Genomic DNA, 18,227 nt, shown 5'->3' with positions numbered 1-18,227 from the left:
TGAAATCGAGTCATCCGGGCACTGAATTCCAGTCATACGGGCACTGAATTCCAGTCATCCGGGCTCTGAAACGAGAACATCCGGGCACCGTACGAGACTTAACGAGATTTAACGAGACTCTGTAAGCCCTCCTACGCGACCGGCATGCAAGCGCCGGTTGGACTCCAAAGGAGTCACAAAAAATAACTGCTGCCAGTGTCTTCTCAATGTTTATCAAGATATCAGTCGCTGTGCGTTTGATAATGCACGGAATTATAATTTCCGATTTCTAATAACGCGTGCAAAAAGCACATAAATGCCACGTTACACTTCGTTGTCATACGTGATCCGGGGGAGAAGCGCTGCGTTCAAAGGGCAAGGCATCGCGCCGAACGGGTGGTGGCGTTCCTCCCTTCCTTTACGGTGCGGTTCGGGTGTCCACCGAGATGGCAGAGAATTACTGCGCCATTTCCTTTCCTCAAAAAACCTTGCGTTCAAATGGCAAGACATTGCGCTGAACGGGTGGTGGCGTTCCTCCCTTCCTGTACGGTGCGGTTCGGGTGTCCACCGAGATGACATTAGGCCCGTAAACATTTCATGCTTACTCTACTCTCGTTTACGGGAGAGGCAGAGATTTTTTTTGCGGCTCTGTAGTCGCTGCGTAGTTCATGATTTTAAGCATGAAATGCTTTTAGCTCCCGTTGTCGGCAGTGCGGTGACGTCACGCCGAGACCGAGAGCCATCATCCGGGCACTGAAATCCACTCATCCGGGCACTGAATTCCAGTCATCCGGGCACTGAAATCCACTCATCCGGGCACTGAATTCCAGTCATCCGGGCACTGAAATCCACTCATCCGGGCACTGAAATCCACTCATCCGGGCACTGAACTCCAGTCATCCGGGCTCTGAAACGAGAACATCCAGGCACCGTACGAGACTTAACGAGATTTAACGAGACTCTCTAAGCCCTCCTACGCGACCGGCATGCAAGCGCCGGTTGGTCTCCAAACGAGACAAAAAATAACTGCTGCCAGTGCCTTCTCAATGTTTATCAAGATATCAGTGGAGCTGTGGGTTTGATAATGCACGGAATTATAATTTCCGATTTCTAATAACGCGTGCAAAAAGCACATAAATGCCACGTTACACTTCGTTGTCATACGTGATCTCTTAGGGGCTTCGCGCATCGAAGCAAAGACGCACAGGGGCCCGGGGGAGAAGCGCTGCGTTCAAAGGGCAAGGCATCGCGCCGAACGGGTGGTGGCGTTCCTCCCTTCCTTTACGGTGCGGTTCGGGTGTCCACCGAGATGGCAGAGAATTACTGCGCCATTTCCTTTCCTCAAAAAACCTTGCGTTCAAATGGCAAGGCATCGCGCTGAACGGGTGGTGGCGTTCCTCCCTTCCTGTACGGTGCGGTTCGGGTGTCCACCGAGATGACATTAGGCCCGTAAACATTTCATGCTTACTCTACTCTCGTTTACGGGAGAGGCAGAGATTTTTTAGGGGCGCGTTTACACCGCTTCCATAACCAATCCCTGTATAAAATTGCCTTCATAATTGCTGCATTAAACCAGCTATGATTACGTCTTTGGTTTTTGCGAATGACACGCTTCGAAGCTTGTTCAAACATCTTTAATTGTTGGCAGAATAAATAATAAACTAAATCGGGGGATTAGACCTACATAATGCCGACCAGTCAAAGTTTCTAATTAGATTGTCTAATTTGTGTTGATCGACTATAGTTAGGCGCAAGTCGTTTTGAGCGACGTTAGAAGATGACGGCCCTAGAGTTTTGCAATTAGTACGGTCAAGGAATCGGCAAACGGTAAAGTAATGATCGGCTAGACGTTGAGTAATGACCGCTGAAGAAAGATTGCAGTTTGGAGCACGTATGTCTATGTGATCGAGACAAGACTGAACTAATCTTCCGCCAAGCACTTCCTCGCGAGACGGTGCGATGATAACATTTTCTATGCCGCAAGCTGAAAGAATGGCTAGGTAATCTACCACAACGGTTTTCGTGGGACATAATAATAATAATAATAATAATAATAATAATAATAATAATAATAATAATGATAGTAATAATAATAATAATGATGATAATAATAATAGTAATAATAATAATAATAATAATATCTTTTAATGCACATAGTAAATACAGAATAAAGAAACGGGCCTGTCAAAGCCTCTAGTTGATTGAGGGACTAGGCCCGGCAAAGTCGGCAGGCGGACGTGCAATACAAACATGAAATATGAGCATAATATTAACACAACATATCAAAACAATAACACGAAATGAGTAGTGATAAAGGTGTAACAGTTCTGGTAAATGACATCAACAAGAGATAAAAATAAACTGCAAGAGCCAACGTTAACACAATAGTAATTTAACACTTCGTGCCTAATCATGAAAATTTAGACAAATAAGAACCGTGTTACAATGACTGAACCATGATTTTTAATGCTTTTATTGATGTTGCGGAAAGCACCTCCTCTGGCAAATCATTAAAAATTTGGGGAACATAAACACAGCGCCTGGCTTCCCCATACCTTGTTGAGGAGCGCGGTACCTTAAAACGAATGGTACTACGTAGGCTTCGGGAAGCTACATGATGCACTTTGAAATTGCTGTCCCAGAAATGCCGTACCACTACAGTCTGTAGAAAGAGCGTTCGAAAGCATGGAAGACCAAGGGCTGTGAAAATGTTATCGGATACAGAAATAATAGAAACAATAGAAAGAAATAATAATAATAATAATAATAATTTTTTTAGTCCTCATAGTATACACGTGATAACTTGCCGGGCCTGCCGACGCCTCTACATGGCTTGTATGGCAGAGCCCGGCAGCGGGGCAGAATCTGAATTCAAAAACAAATGGTATGCGCTTGTTCGGATTAACAGACAGCCAAATATATTATTGGAGTACACACCGAAAACTCATAATTGTATCTAATAAATACGTTAAAGAAATACATTTTTTTTTCAGTTCAACACACTTTCAATGTATTAACATAAATCAGTCAGACAAATTTCATTTATTTATTAAAATAAAAGAAAAGAACACCACACTGAGCAATTCCATTGCGCACATACACAGAAAGGGACAAAACTGTATCGCATGCTCCGAAACATCATAAAATAGGCCAAAAGCACTATATACCACCTATTTTTGAAGTTTTATTAAAGCTCTTTTGATTCCGGATCGTGTAGTTTGTTGCAATACTGTCTCAGGAAGGTCATTAAAGGTCAGAAAATGTAGTATATTCTAAGGCGTTTCGGTAACGTGTTGTTAATAATAATAATAACCAGATCGAAACCCCCCATTTGCAATATTAGGCTGATTGCAGCTGCTGCTTGGGGACGTTTTCTGTTCCGATAAATGGACAAGAAATCGGCAATTACACCTCCTACAGAAGCCTGCCACAAGGTTCCTTTTTAGAACCTTGGTTACTTAATATCGCACTCATACCATTGGCGTAGAAGTAGCTGGCATACCACGGGCGCAGTTTATTATTTACGCAGGCGGTGTCACGATTCGGTCTACTCATAATAAGCATGAGACAAAAATGTTTATTTGAAAAGGCCTTAATTACTCAATCTGAGTACGTTCATGACGCCGGCCTGAAATTGTCGCCACAAAAGTGTTCACGTTGAAAGCAGGAATGCAGCAAAGCAATCGGCAGCGAAAACATTCACGCATAAGGTTCGAAATAAGTCACTACAAGAGGTAGACGAGTTGAGAGTTCTTAGCCTAGACGTTCATAAATCTGGCAAGCGAAACAATGGCTCCATAGGAAAGAAAAAGCAGCAGCGACTTATTCAATCTTGGTCAACGCGTTTCGTCTAGGGAACGAGGAGCCGGAATGGAGATGTCAAGACGTCTTGCACAATCGGTGCTTCAGCCCAGGATACTATATAAGGCACTGTTTCAACGACTGACGAGATGATAATGTGCCGAGTTGGAAACTGTAAATAGGAATTAAATGTGCATCATCACGGCGTTCTCAAACCTTATCCGAATCCCGACTCTCCAGGAATTAGCGAAGCTGAACAGATTGACAGGATTAATTGAACAGCGAGAGAAAGCATGAAATCCGAAGCGAAAGTAAGTTATGTCCATAGCATCTTTGTTCAATCCGGTGACTCCTGTGCATGGAAATTCACGAGTATTACGATGAACAAGATGATTACAGCTCGTAAAGAGAAGCCGAGAATTCGACCTCTGGTTGATGTATGGCCAAGGAAAGTGTATTGCACATACGGAGGCGTCAACTATATTGAAAGGCGTTCGAATAGCACCGACGAGCCCGAAATACAGATAGCTAAACATACATCATGAATAAGAATATTGCTGCCGAGACCCACTTGGGACCAAACTTTACGCAATTCACGATGATATGGAGGCCACGGCCATAAATGAGATAATCTATAACACAATCTCATATATACAGAGACTCTTTAGCTCCCATAAAACAACTGAAAAAGTGACAAAGAAACCATGTGTAACTCTTGAGATCCATGCACTCCATAAGAAACAAAGATACGCATCTAAATGCACTGGGCACAAGACGATGCTGAGTTCAACGAGAACTGCGCGCGATAGACTGACAATAGAAGACACACACACAGCACTGGCATGCTGAGAACGCTGAGAAAAAGGTAGTTAACCTTAGACACAAAGTTGAAAACAATAACACATCCCCCGCAACGCTTCCTTTGCTCTGCTCCTGTTCTGCCCTCCCCATCTTAGTAAGCTGATTAAGGAAAGTACACGCGCCCTCATTTAACCGTGCGGTTTCCCCCTCCCTGATAAATTAACGAGATTGGATGCGGTATCTCTCAGGAGATTAAGGGATGGGCGGCGCTTTTATTGTGGTTTGGGTGCCGTTGGGGCTCTCAAGGCGCCGGCGTTCTCCGCCGGTTGCAGAGGTGGATGCTCGCCACCTGTTGTGGACGTGTGCAGGAATAACAGCTTCAAAAACACGGATTTATAGCAAGTGCGACGAAAGGCAACAAAGGAGAAGGATTAATCCAAATGCTGACTGGCAGCATGAACACCAGAAGCCTTCTCCAGTTCGTGCCCGAAAATACCTTACATGGATTCCTGCAGCATATTAAACCCAAATTATTCCGTTATGACAGGTTTGTGTAAGAAAAAAACACTACTTCCCTAAATATTGAGACGCTCCTTAGCCAACCCAACCGCCTACAAGTTGTCATTTGAGCATTCTGTACACGGGGCATTCGGTGAACGCGTAACTGGACATCATGGCACTTTGAGTTCGAGATAACAAAACCACTTACTCACTGTTTACTGCGAAACTTTGCTTGAAATAAAGCGAAACTGCGTACAACGAAACTATTGCCCTTTGCCATGACACGAGGAACACTGCGTCCTCAGCTGCAGCTTTTTATTGCTGACATAGGCGGTCGGTCTTTCATAGAGGATATAACTGGTGGCAACGCAAAATGAACAAGAGAGGAGAAGCCTCAGGGTGAATAGCCAAAGTGTGGACAACATGATTTGAAGACGTCTGCTCAAGTCCACTCTTTGAAACACTGGATAAGCGCTCTGGAGAACTCGCTTGCTTTGTTTGCTTTTTATGTATTGTTTTGATGAATTCATTCTTTTCCCTTTTTTGCAATAACTACAAACAGCACGTTCAAAACCCATTTATACTGACAAAACGGCACACAAAAATGTCTATTAAACTTCGCGTGCTTAACAGTGACGCGCTGGCTGCTACGTAGCAGCACAACCAGAACTCAAGTTGGCTCCAAAAAATTTAAAAAGTGAAATGGCACAGCAGTTGTTAAGATGAACGAAGCGCATACATAACGAGTGAACTGCTCGCCCAAAAACGTACTATAAAATAGCTATCGTCGGCCCAACAAAAGACGCCTTTCCATTCTTACGAATTTCATTTAAGAGAACCGAATAATCAGTGCCTTTCATTTGCTTCTTCATTTCTCCTGCCTCTGATTTTCTTTATGCTTATGCACGCTGCAATGTCGATCTCGGCAGGAACAGCAGTGAGAACGCTACTTAGTGAATGTTTTTCTTTCTGACTGCGTCAATATTTGCTTGGTGCAAATGACGCGTACATTATCGAGAAAATTTTATCTACACATGGGGATCTATTTCTCGCTACTGAGCCCATACTTATCACGTCAAGAGCGGAAATGGCTCCTTGATGGCCGTTCGGATGAATGTGAGCATTTTCCCTAGCCAGAAGTACCCGCATGAAGAACAGTATTGACGCAGAGGTGGTTAGCTTTCAAAAGTGTACCACGCTGGCGACCCTAGCGTTTCATTTTCGTCCTTTCTTGGATTATAAAACCGAGGTTGTTACCCATAGAAGCATCTCTATCACCAGAACGCATTTATGTATCCACAGAGACAAATATTCCAGACAACGTAAAGACGTCCTGAGTTTGACCTCAGAATGTTCAGGAGTAGCACCTCAGGATGACTCTTATGTAATACCCTGTAAAGAGTCCTTAATGGTCCAACAAATGATGCGGACTTTAATGATTACATCCTCAGAATATCTGGAACTGGTTTGCAAGCCTGTCCATTCGGCTTACTAATGATTTTTGAGTCAAGTTTGGGTGTGGTTTGAGTAGTACGTCAAGATATATATCAAGAGCTTTTTCTTCACGTGAATGCAGCACTCAAGTTAATAGGCGAGAAGATACCGATGATAAGCAAAACGAAGAGGCACAGCACGGGTTTACTACGCCCACGTCTGCAGACATCTATATAGCTCTCTGGTGCTGTACTCTGCTCCCTGAGTTGCAAAAATGAGTGTCCCAAAATCAACAGTCCAACCTCATCAGAAGCATGCGATATAAAAAGATTAGGTGTAACAGCAAACATATTTTAAGGCATATCCTCAAGGCATGTTATTTTTGGGGTGACAAAGACTTCCTTCATACAGCAAACATGATTTAAGACATTACTCAATCCAGATAAGTTTTGGGATCACAAAGGTTTCCTTCATTAAGTGTTCATGCAGTTAACATGTTACTGTTGCTATTGGCTGCTAACATCGAAGAAAACCCCGGACTTAACACCCGGTCCTCATCTCAACAAGCATCTCTCGATGTCACCTCTACGTTGCAAGAACTAAAAACCGGACAAGCTACCTTCGTAATAGAGTTGAAGTCAGTTCATTCCAAAGTAACCGAAAACGACAAAGTGCTTCAAGACATAACAGAAGGAGTAATTAAAATAGAAAGCGATTGTTCTTCCTTGCGGTATTTGAAAAACGACGCCGAAAACATGCAGGCAATCGCGAATGAAAATAACCAGGAAATAGATAGCCTGTCAGGCAGAATCGACGAGCCGGAGAGTCGCGCTCACAGACCCAAGCTTGTTTTTTTTTCCGCCTAAAACATAGTGACAAAGAAACATGGTCGCTGCCCGAAACACCAGTGCCTAACGTGCGCCCCTCGAAACTGGACAACTTTATATAAGGGACGTTGAAAGATTGCACAGAATCAGTCAATTCGATTCTAATAAAAACAGGCCCATTATTGCTTGCTTTTCCTACTTTTAGAATAAAGAAAACTTGCCTTCCAACGCAAAAGAATAGAGGTTCAGATAACAGCATATCTGAAGATTTTTCTTCGCACACTCGTATTGCGCGCAAAACACAAGCTGCATTCAATTTGCTGAAGCACAAAACCGAATAAAACTTCGCTATAACAAACTACTTATCGGCGAAGCCACACACGTTTTCGACGACACTTCCCAACAGATAACTTACTCAATCCTTAGCTAGCGTGGCTTGCTCCTGCGAAACGCAACAAAAATCGCACCCTGAATTACCTTTTTTACGCTAACGTTAGAAGTATCGTGCCAAAACGTGACATAAACTGACTTATACTTAGACTGGCTAAACCCATCAATAGCCGATAGCGAGCTGTCATCTTGTCTCCCCAACTTCGACATATTTCGACGCGACAGTATCAATAATCGTGGCGGTGGAGTACTAACAGCTGCACGCAACAAGCTGCAGTGCCCTCTTTCCTACATCCTATCATTTTAGAAACACCGTTCGTATCGTGTAACGCATCGTACCCGCCATTTATTTTCGGAGTTTGTTACCGCCCGCCAGAACACGAACCAACTTTCGTAATGTACTTTCACGAGGCCCTTAAGCAAATTACAACTTAACATCCTCACGATCCTATTGACTGTTAGGTGATTTGAACCTTACGCTCCGACTTCCATCCGACCTACCTGGACGTGAAGAAACTTTACTGTGTCGCCTGTGGCTTGGTGTAGCTTTCACCAACCATTACTCTTTCTCAATCGGAATGGCTGATAGCCCTACATGTGCCATCTGCGGGTATGACGAGACTGTATCCCGCATTTTTTGTGACTGCCCTGCCAACAGCGCCGAAAGGCAGTCTCTCAGCCGTGCGCTTGAGCGTCTAGATCCACGCAACTGACGGAATCTCGGCCACTGGCCGCGGCGATCGTCGGCGGTGAAGGGCTCCAAGGCAATTCTGCGCATCTTGCGAAATTCTGGCCTGCATGTTAGGCTGTGACTTAACGAACGCTGACTTTCCATGTGTCTTAAATTTTCTGTGAGTCTCCTTGCTGTTTCATTTTCTTTGATCCCCTCTTCCCATTCCCCCCGTGTAGGGTAGCAAACCGATTATTCTTCCGGCTAACCTCCCTGCCTTTACATTTATACATCCTCCTCCTCCTTAACCTTCCTGAGAAAGTATGTTCTAATTTGCCAAAAGTGTTATCGAACCACAACACCAAAAACAACTTTGAAATTTCACGCGTAACGCTAGGATTATGTCGTCTTATTTCTAAACCAACTAGACAGACTGACCGTTCGTCTGATATCTTTGATTTGTTGCTCACGTCACAGCGCGATCGCCTTGCATTCACCACTTACTCTGAGACTACCCTGCTCTCAAGCGCACAAGGATCCGGCACCTGAAGGCAGCTGGTCTTTCAGCGCCCAACCCTGCTTCATATATTACCTTGGCGCAGGGACCATATTGGGACCAGTATTGTAGGCAAAGGTAATAATTGAAACCACTTAGCCCCAGTTCGTATCGTAAGGTTGAATATTAGTGAAAAGCATGTTCGAAAGGGTTCGATGGAAGCGTTCTGTGAGGCCACTGGTTTCGGGGTGGTAGCGAATGTTTTTTCGTGGGTGGTATTCGAGGCATGAAGAACTTAGTCAAGGATTGCGTAGAGGAAATCCTTGCCCCGGTCGCTAAGCAGAACAGTGGGGCTCCGTGCCACAGAAGAATGCCGTGCAGAAAACAATGGCCTATCCCGGCAGCGCAGCCTGAGGGAAAGGTAACAAATGGTAGCAGGGAGTCGCAGTTGGCTTGGTTAGGTTGAATTCAGCATCCAGTACCTTTCCTTGACGTTAATAGACGTTTCAATCCCAAGCATTGATGACACAAAACTTATATCGGGTGCCGTAAGCGCGCATATAAGTGACCACTTTATGATACCGTAACTGACCCCTTACTCGTCTCTCCCGCTCGAAGCACAACAAGATATTCCCGTGAGAATAAGCGAGAACTATTTCAGTCTGGATAAACAGACACACATACACTCTAGATTCGCTCTCAACCAGTACTCATTGTTCAAGGTGTGCGCAATATTTAGGTCCAATGACACTTGAGGCGCGCTTTTAGCGTCAAGTTTTAGAACTTTCGAGCAAGTTAAAATAGGAACTTCTTGAACATTGACGGGCTTCACATACGACCGGTCAAGCAAGTTCTAGGTCTTATCTTCACTGAACTTGATGTTATCTTAGTCTCAATTTTCTGCATGGAAATTTTCCGACCAGTTACAAGCTGGAAGGGTAAAGGGTTCGCATGAAGGCGATGACAGAAGGGAAATCTCTAGTTAGAGAGATATTTCAATTTCGAAATTTTTTTTCTAAAGGTCCGAAAAATTGTTCCATTCTTGAGTGAAGAACACCAAGTAATCACACATCCGCAATTTATGTTTGCAAAAGGGCTCTCTACCGAAACTGCCCTCTTAACACAGAATGAAATATTATGAGACGTGTTTGAGCGATAAATATGCGCCATGGGCAACAGACTTTTCGAAGACCTTAGACACCACTAAGAATAACATCTGTTATCAAAAATTCACACGTTAAGGTTTCCGGGGTGTTTTTCTTCAATTGCTATAATGCTAACTTTAGTGTAACTGCTAGAAATATGTTATCAATAATCATTCAACCGATGTGCTACCTGCTATCTGGAGCCCGCAACAAGCATATATCATCAGTCTACTATAATCTGTCCAAAATCGCTCCACGAGGTTCATTCATTCTGCCTATTCATACGACATCAGTGTATCGTCACTTAAACGACAATCAGGTTTATCAACTCTTGCCCATCGTCGTCGCATTGCTTCTCTTAGTCTGTTTCATAAGTTTTTTTACAGTTCCCTCGGACAACCACCCTACATCACACCGCCCGCTCGCATATCTCATCGCACCGGCCATCCACTGCAAGTGTCATGCCAACGCGCCCGCACCGTGACTTTTTCCGCATCCTTTTTTCTTCGCACTGCTAAAGACTGGAATGGCCTTCCCCACGAAGTTGATGCCATCACCTGCCAATCAAGTTTTGTGAACAATTTAAATATGCATTTCATAAATATCATGTAAGCAATCATATTCAACCTATATTTGTACTCCCACCCCTTATGTAATACCCCCAAAGTGGGGTCTTTAAGGTAATAAAGTGAAGTGAAGTGAAGTGAAGTAATGAAAGTTCGCGCAAGTTCGAGCTCCTCAGACATGAGACGTTGTTCTCGAATGAAGCCATCTTTTTTTCGAACTCCAGTGTAAAGTATTAATCCTGAAAAGGTCTTCCCAAGACAACAATGAATAAAAAGACTTAGCTCCGACCACCTCTATTTTCTACACTCGCACTCAAACCTCACTTTTATAACCAATCAACAGATTAGATCCTGGCACAAAGAACCCTTTACTGAAGCAAGACACTTCGTTTCGTTGTCTCGTTTCTAAGAACTGAGAGCAGTTTTTCAGCCGGTTTAGGTCACTACAAGCGTCACTTCTCATGCAAGAGAGACTCTTAGAGTTCCTTTGTATTGTACTTAACAAGTGCGCTTTTATTCTCGTGACGCACATCCACAGCAGCTACTGTTTGTCCATTATGTGCACTGGCGCTTCCTAACTTCAAAGCCTCTTTATTTATTTCTCTTGAATTTGTTTTCACTGATGCACGTGGGATTTCACGGCCCTGCGAATCAAACAATTCACGCGATCCATCGTAGCTTTTCGCATATTTTTTTTTTTACTGTTTGTCCTGTTACTCTTTTTTATGCCGTTGCTGCGTATTGTCCACCAGCTAAAGACATCTAGCTTCTAGAGTGGTATATGCGGCCAACACCATTCCTTTATGCTTGCTTAGTGAATGGCGGGTGAGAATGGTTGCGTGTGATGGGTGGTTCAGTCTCAAAATGCACTGTGCCCTAATTACCAAGAGCCTCCTCTTCGGACCTGAAACTAAGTCATGAAATGAAATCCATATTCTCAAGCCTTAGGCGTTGGAATTGTTGCGGATTTTGATTTGTGTGTCGAGGGCTGCAGTAACGCAGTAAACACGAATTTATAAAAACGACATCGAAAGAAGCATTGACGGATTACAAATAACGGCGCTTATTGAAGACGGCACTGAGGACGAGACAGACTTCTACGCCTCCTTCTCTGTCGCGTTTTCGACCAGCGCAGTGATTTCTTTTTCAATAGGTACCAGCCAGCCCTATTATCCCTCTTCTCATATAAACTCCCCGCAACACTGCCTTAGTGTTCACTTAAGAGCGTTAGATGCAGGAGCTTCAAGTGCTTGCTCCAGTATTGCCTGTAAACTTCTAGATGAGGATGATGATGATCAAATAACTTTATTTGCACGCGTCAAAGAATCACAGGGCGCAGAATAGTTGAATCCTGACCACCGTCATATTCCTCTTCGTTCCACAGGTTAGGATCTCTTGGTATCCAGCTGTGTCCAGGTGTAGATGGATTACTTTCTTTCGGTCTTCTTTCTGGCTGGCCGTTTGTGGCTGGCGTTCAGGACTCTATATTCCTTTCTGGTTCATGCACACCATGTCGAAATCAAGTGGATGAGATCTGCAACTTCGTTGCACACATCGGGTCATATATCGCCGGGCGTCATCTGCTTAGTGCTAGTAGGTTGGGAAAACTCCCCGCCTGTAACTTTCTCCATATGATTCTTCCTTTTTCCTGATGCCTTTGCCTGCTCGAGGTAGTGCCAGTCTTCCTAATCTGTGATGACTATGAATATCTTGGCTTGCTTTCAGCACCACTCTCGCCTGAAGGGGCTTTTTTCTTGACGAGACCAGACTTTGTGTCTCTTCGGGCCAATGTATGCGCTATCTCGTTTTATCGCAGGCCCTCGTGGGCCTTAGTCCAGATTAGTTTAATTAACTGTGACATTGTCGCACCGGCTGCCAGAATTTTGACTCCTTCGAGAGATACCCTGAGTGCGTTGTGGATCCGGGTAGCTGATTTTGGAACTGGTTAGAACCACCCTTACATTAGCCATTGCCCTGCATCTAACTCAACAAACAAGTAGAAGACAAAACCCAAACATAGCAGGTATTTCTTTTCCCGTTAAAATTCCTTTTTAGACGCAAGGAGCGCCACCTGCCTCATGCATTTTCCTATACCATTTAGATTTACAGCCACCTTCGGTATATCCGGTGGAGAGTTTTTTGAAGCGAAAGCTTTACTACGGGTCATCCTGCTTCGATCGCCGGGTGCCTAGTTTCAACCTTTAGCACGGCTGCCTAGTTGGCGTTTAGCGAATGAAAGCCGGCCTGCAGCTCAGCTTCAAAAAGTGGCACTTTGCTGCTCGCGAATTAACCCATTTAGACAACGTTGTGTCAAAGGAGGGTATCCATCCCGACCAAGCTAAACATTGTGTTGTGACTGCTTTTGCCAAACCTACCTCGATTAGGCAACCGCGTAGCGGCTTAGACCTCTGTTCTTATTTTCCGCGCTTTATTGCGAACTTTTCTTTGTATGCTTCCTCTTTAACTCAGCGCCTTGACAGCAACCTGGATATCTCGTGTTGGTCTCCAGCATGCAACAATGTCTACAACCCCTTGCGCACTCTCCTCACAGCACCATCCATATTGTGCCACTTTGACCAGCGAGCACCAACCGAAATACACACGGATATCATTGGTATTGGTTTTGGCGCTGTGCTCGCTCAGCACAAATCTGGGTTAGAAGAATATGTATTTGTTTACGCCATCCGCATCCTGACTAATGCGAGTCCAACTACTCCGTTGCTGATAAAGAGTGCTTGGCCATCGTTTGGGCACTCTGCAAGTTTCGCGCTTTCCTCTGTGGGGGTTCTTTTGACGTGTCCATGGACCACCATCCTCTTTGTTCGCTTTTTTCGTTAAAAGAACCCTCCAGTCGCCTGGCTCTATGGGCTCTCTATCTCTAGAATGCATCTTACGCATCGTCACCTTGTCATGTCCGGAAGCATCAGAGAGCTGATGCCTTGTCCCGTTCCCCGCTACAGGCCGAGATTGACCGCCTCTCCAACCACGAAGACACTGCGCCTTCACTCATAATCAGCGACATTCCTTCAGAGCAGCATAAAGATCAATGGATGCCCTCTCTTCACAACTTTCTGTCCGCTCCATCTACGGTCCCGGCACATCGCGCTCTTCGGTGCCAATATTCACATTTAGCCATTAGCGATAAGCTCCTTTATCGGCGTAACTACATCTCTGTTGGACGTAAATGGATCCGCAATGGAGTCACGCAGAAGCATCCAGGGAACACACTCGCATCTGTCTCAGGTAGAACTGGCGCACCATGTAGAACTTAATTCTCAGGTACCACCGCTGGTGCCCGCCTGCCAACGCCGTAAGCAACAGCCTCATCGCACCGCTGGGGAACTGCAGCCACTACTCTGTCCGTCTGGCCCCTTCGGCCGAGTAGGAATCGATTTATGCGGCCCTCTGTCGTACACTGCCCCTGTCAACCGCTGGGTTCATTGCTGCCATTAATCACATAACCAGGTATGCTGAGACCGCTCCGCTTCCGGCTGCTACAGCTCGCGATGTGGCATCGTTCATACTGCAGCGTTTTATTCTCCGCCGCGGTGCTCCTCGGGAACTCCTCAGTCGCGGAGGACACACCTTCTCGTAGGACATCTCTGAAGCTCTGCTTGTCGATTGTGACTATAATTCATGGGACTACTTGTGCTGTCTACCATCCACAAATATATGGCCTAACCAAACGCTTTAATCGCACCTTTGGTGGCATTCTTGCCATGTACGCCGCTGCCAACCACACGAAATGGGACCTCGCTCTCCCCTATATAATGTATCTCTAACACTGCTACACAATCAACCATCGGCTTCTCTCAACTCTTTCTGCTTTACGCCCGGCATCCCTCCCCTCACATCAACACAGTTCTCCACTACCGCCCTTCCGCATTTGAATGCACCACTGTCTCTTAAGCTCCCCAGCAGGTCTAACGGTTGCTCACGACAGGTGCTCAGGGGCATCCCAAACACAGCCATGACGAAGGCATGCTTGCTCAGGCCTTTCCACCCGGTTCACTCGGGCGGCTGTGGATTCCTCTCAGTGCTCCCGGCATTTCCAAGACACTGGTTTCGAAATATCAAGGCCTCTACCACAACCTGGGGCGCACATCCACACTTAAGTACATCATTTAGCCACTCAAACCCTCTGCCGATCTTCACCGCTGTGGCCTCGAGGCTAAACATGTTCAACGGCTGAAGCCGGTTGTATTGTCGGCACCATGAGTCGCCAGGATGGATCCTTTTCTCCCCGCGGCCATCGTGTAGAAGGTGGGCTTTAGCCCAGCCGCACTGCCATCCCTCCGAGGGATAACCTGCTCAGCCTGACCGACGGCCGACCACCATTGCTTCAAAGTTCCTTCGTCTTGTAAGGGTGGCTTATTTGTTGACGCGGCTTTCGTCGTCCTTAGAATCCCCAAATAAACAACCCTTGCAATTTATTTATTTGTTTATACATTGCAGCCTCTAGCGATGAAATTGCAAGATTGGGATGGAATATAAAAAACAATACAAATAACAATTCAATATAAGTAAACAAAGCAATCATACAACAATAGGAATAGGCTTTCCAGATTTCTTCTAACGATAACGATAGGATGTTCCGTGGTAAGGAATTCCAAACTTCAATGCCATGATGGATAATGCTACACTTATAAAGAAGTTAGTGCGGGGATAAAAAGCGAAATATTTTGGACATTGTGGCTAATTGTAGAGGTCAGATTTAAAAATGCGAGATAACAATCTAGCGAAGAAAAACGAGGTGAGGTGACAAAGGTGTACATGAGTTTGAGGCGGACCAGTCAACGACGTGCGGCAAAAGCGTTGCTTGTGCAGCAAGATGCGACCAGATTTCTCTCAATTGATCGCACGCAGGCGGTGCCGACTCTGCATTGTTCCACAATGTTGTCGTAAGTTTGCGCGTGTATTTCGAAAGTTTCGTATCAGCTTTAAAGTCTGTGCAGCTGAGAGCGGCAGGCATACGGTTCGCCGACCCCTAAAAATGATTGTTGCTTTCACTGATACCGTGTGATTCAGTTCTTTGTGGGAGCAAGTAAAGCGAACAAAAAGTTTGGGTTGGAAGCTCGATTCCCTGTCTCCTGCTCGCTAGACTGCCGTCACCACTACATGACAATAGAGTGATCGCTATTCTTAGCACTTAATTTGCGTCTCTCTCCTGGCTGGTAAAAAAAATGATGATGCCAAGTGTTTTGTCTTCTTTCGATAGCAGCCTGCGAATAGCTGCGACGTATTGTGCCACAGCTATTTACTGCTATTCAGAGCTATAGTTTCGAGACAGAGTTGCATAAGCTTCATTTACTTAATCGAGAAGAATTTCATTTTGAGGGGTGCCATGAATATCGAGATGAAGCCTTCGGCTTCGTCCTTCATGGCTGTTCTGTACAACCTTTAGTTGAGACACTTAATTCGAATCACATTTGCTTTCCAAGATTGTTTCCCTCTCTTTTCATCAACTTTGTTAATTTCTCTTCAGCACCAAGGCTGCTGAAGAGCAAAGTTGTTAAATTCAGCTGAGCGCAACTCACTTCAACTATCAATCGAATTACAAATAATCCACCTCATTCTACTCCTAATCTTCACTAATATAACAATTTCTCTGCACAAATCCAGCCTAACCCACTCAACGACAATATTTAGGGGCACCTGGTGAAACAAGCCCCTAGCAAGAAATAGCATGGTGCGCAGCTTATACAATAAGAAGCGTATCAGGAAATATGGAAATATGCTCATGACAAGGTCACGTGGGTAAGTTCACTTCATTCATAACATTAAAGACTACATCATCCGTTCAGCTCTCTGGTAAATTTGACATAGATTAAAATTTTTCTTGGGTTAGAATTTTGCACGTGCAGAAGAATAGCCTTATTTGGAAGCCCCTTTTAAAATTTCCTTTGGTCTGTGTGCGTCGAAACAGTTTCGTTACTTATAGTTATAGTGATAATTATGATTATCTATGCAGGGCAGAGTTAATTCGTAGGTAAAAATACGGTAGGTAAAAATGGAAGATCGACACTTTGAGAGCACTTTTTTGATTCAGCGGATGGTGGTGCATGACCATTCTTTGTTAGTGGAGCGATTTTTCTCGCTAATTCCGCTACCAAACTAGACTGTAGCCTCTGAAATATGTGCGGAGCTCCCAGCAATTTTTAACATACATGGAGGGACAAGCGGTTCCTAGCCGCACAAAACAAAGCAATAACAGGTCTGTCATACCCTTAATTGCCCTTCAACCGAAGCGATTAATTTGTGGTAGAGAATCCACCTAGAATTCAGCAGGTGCTAGGTTCGATCCCCAAGGGCACCTGGTATCGGCCGGTTTTCTAATAAATAGCAGATTTCAACTGGGCTGCTGGTGCTTGGCTCTTGTGGAGTCAGATACTTGGAAAAAGGGTCCTGGACCGAAGAGTTGTGTTCACCGGCCACTGATTTGTTAAGCCGTCAACCAACGCTAAATCCGCTTCGTGCCGTAAAACCCCGCTTGTGGCATTAATAATTAAGTACCCAAGCAAGGTACTAGAGTTTTTTGTGATGAATATGCAACATAAACAACAAGCATTGACGTGAAGGCTGCAGCTGCTGGCCCTCCATCCTTGTGTTTTGCATTAGCGCGTTGGAGCGAAGAGTGGTGTGTTGTTGAAAGTGCGTGAATATGTAATATGGCTGCTTTAGATAAGTGTTTTTATTAATACCGGTACAATCATTGTACATACAGTGCAAGAACATTAGCCTGCAGATTTTTCGGCGGGTTGCTAAAGTCTTCCAACCAATATTGTGGTGAAGTTCGGAGGCCTTTGTATGAAAATTAAAATTTCCAGTCACAAACCTTGCAGCACGTTTCTGTACCCTTTCTAACTTGTCAATGAGTGTACCCGTGAAAGGGTCCCATTGTACACATGCATATTCTAATACTGGCCTGACATTTGTTAAATATAATGTTTCTTTTGGTACCTGGAGAGAGCTTTTAAATTTCCGTTGGAAAAAAATACAAAAGACGAGAAGCTTTGGCAGTTATCATGTCAACGTGGGCTGTCCAGTCGAGGGATGCTGTGAGTATAACACAACGATATTTAACCTTATAAGTAGTTGGATAGTGTCATGGTTTAAAAGGTACGATCCAAGAATTTTCTTTTTTTTTGTAAATTGCACATGAAAACATTTAGATACATTCAATTCCATGCCCCACTTCAAGCACCACTCGCAAACTTTGTCAAGGTCAGCCTGTAATACACAAAGATCATCAAGGCACGCGACAGGGGAATACAAAACGCAATCGTCAGCATACAGTCTAAAAGTGGATCTGAGGCCGACAGGTACGTCATTGATGCATATGAGGAACAGTAATGGTCCGAGCACCGAACCCTGTGGCACTCCAGATAAAACATCCACAGGCGAGGATGATGCCCCTTTGATTACCACCTGCTGCTGGCGTGCCCTTAAATAATCTTTTAGCCAACCGAACAGATAGACAGGGAGACCAAGGCATGACATTTTTTTTAGAAGAAGGTGGTGCGGCTCAACGTCAAAGGCCTTCTTAAAATCTAGAAAAATAGCGTCTATCTGAAAACAGTCGTTTATCCCGGATGCAATGTCATGAATGAACTCAGC

This window comes from Amblyomma mixtum, chromosome 10 (assembly GCF_055824585.1).
Source record: "Amblyomma mixtum isolate Tamu chromosome 10, ASM5582458v1, whole genome shotgun sequence".
NCBI classification, from domain to species: Eukaryota; Metazoa; Arthropoda; class Arachnida; order Ixodida; family Ixodidae; genus Amblyomma; species Amblyomma mixtum.
The sequence above is the reverse complement of the archived record's forward strand: the minus strand, read 5'-3'. Positions refer to the sequence as shown.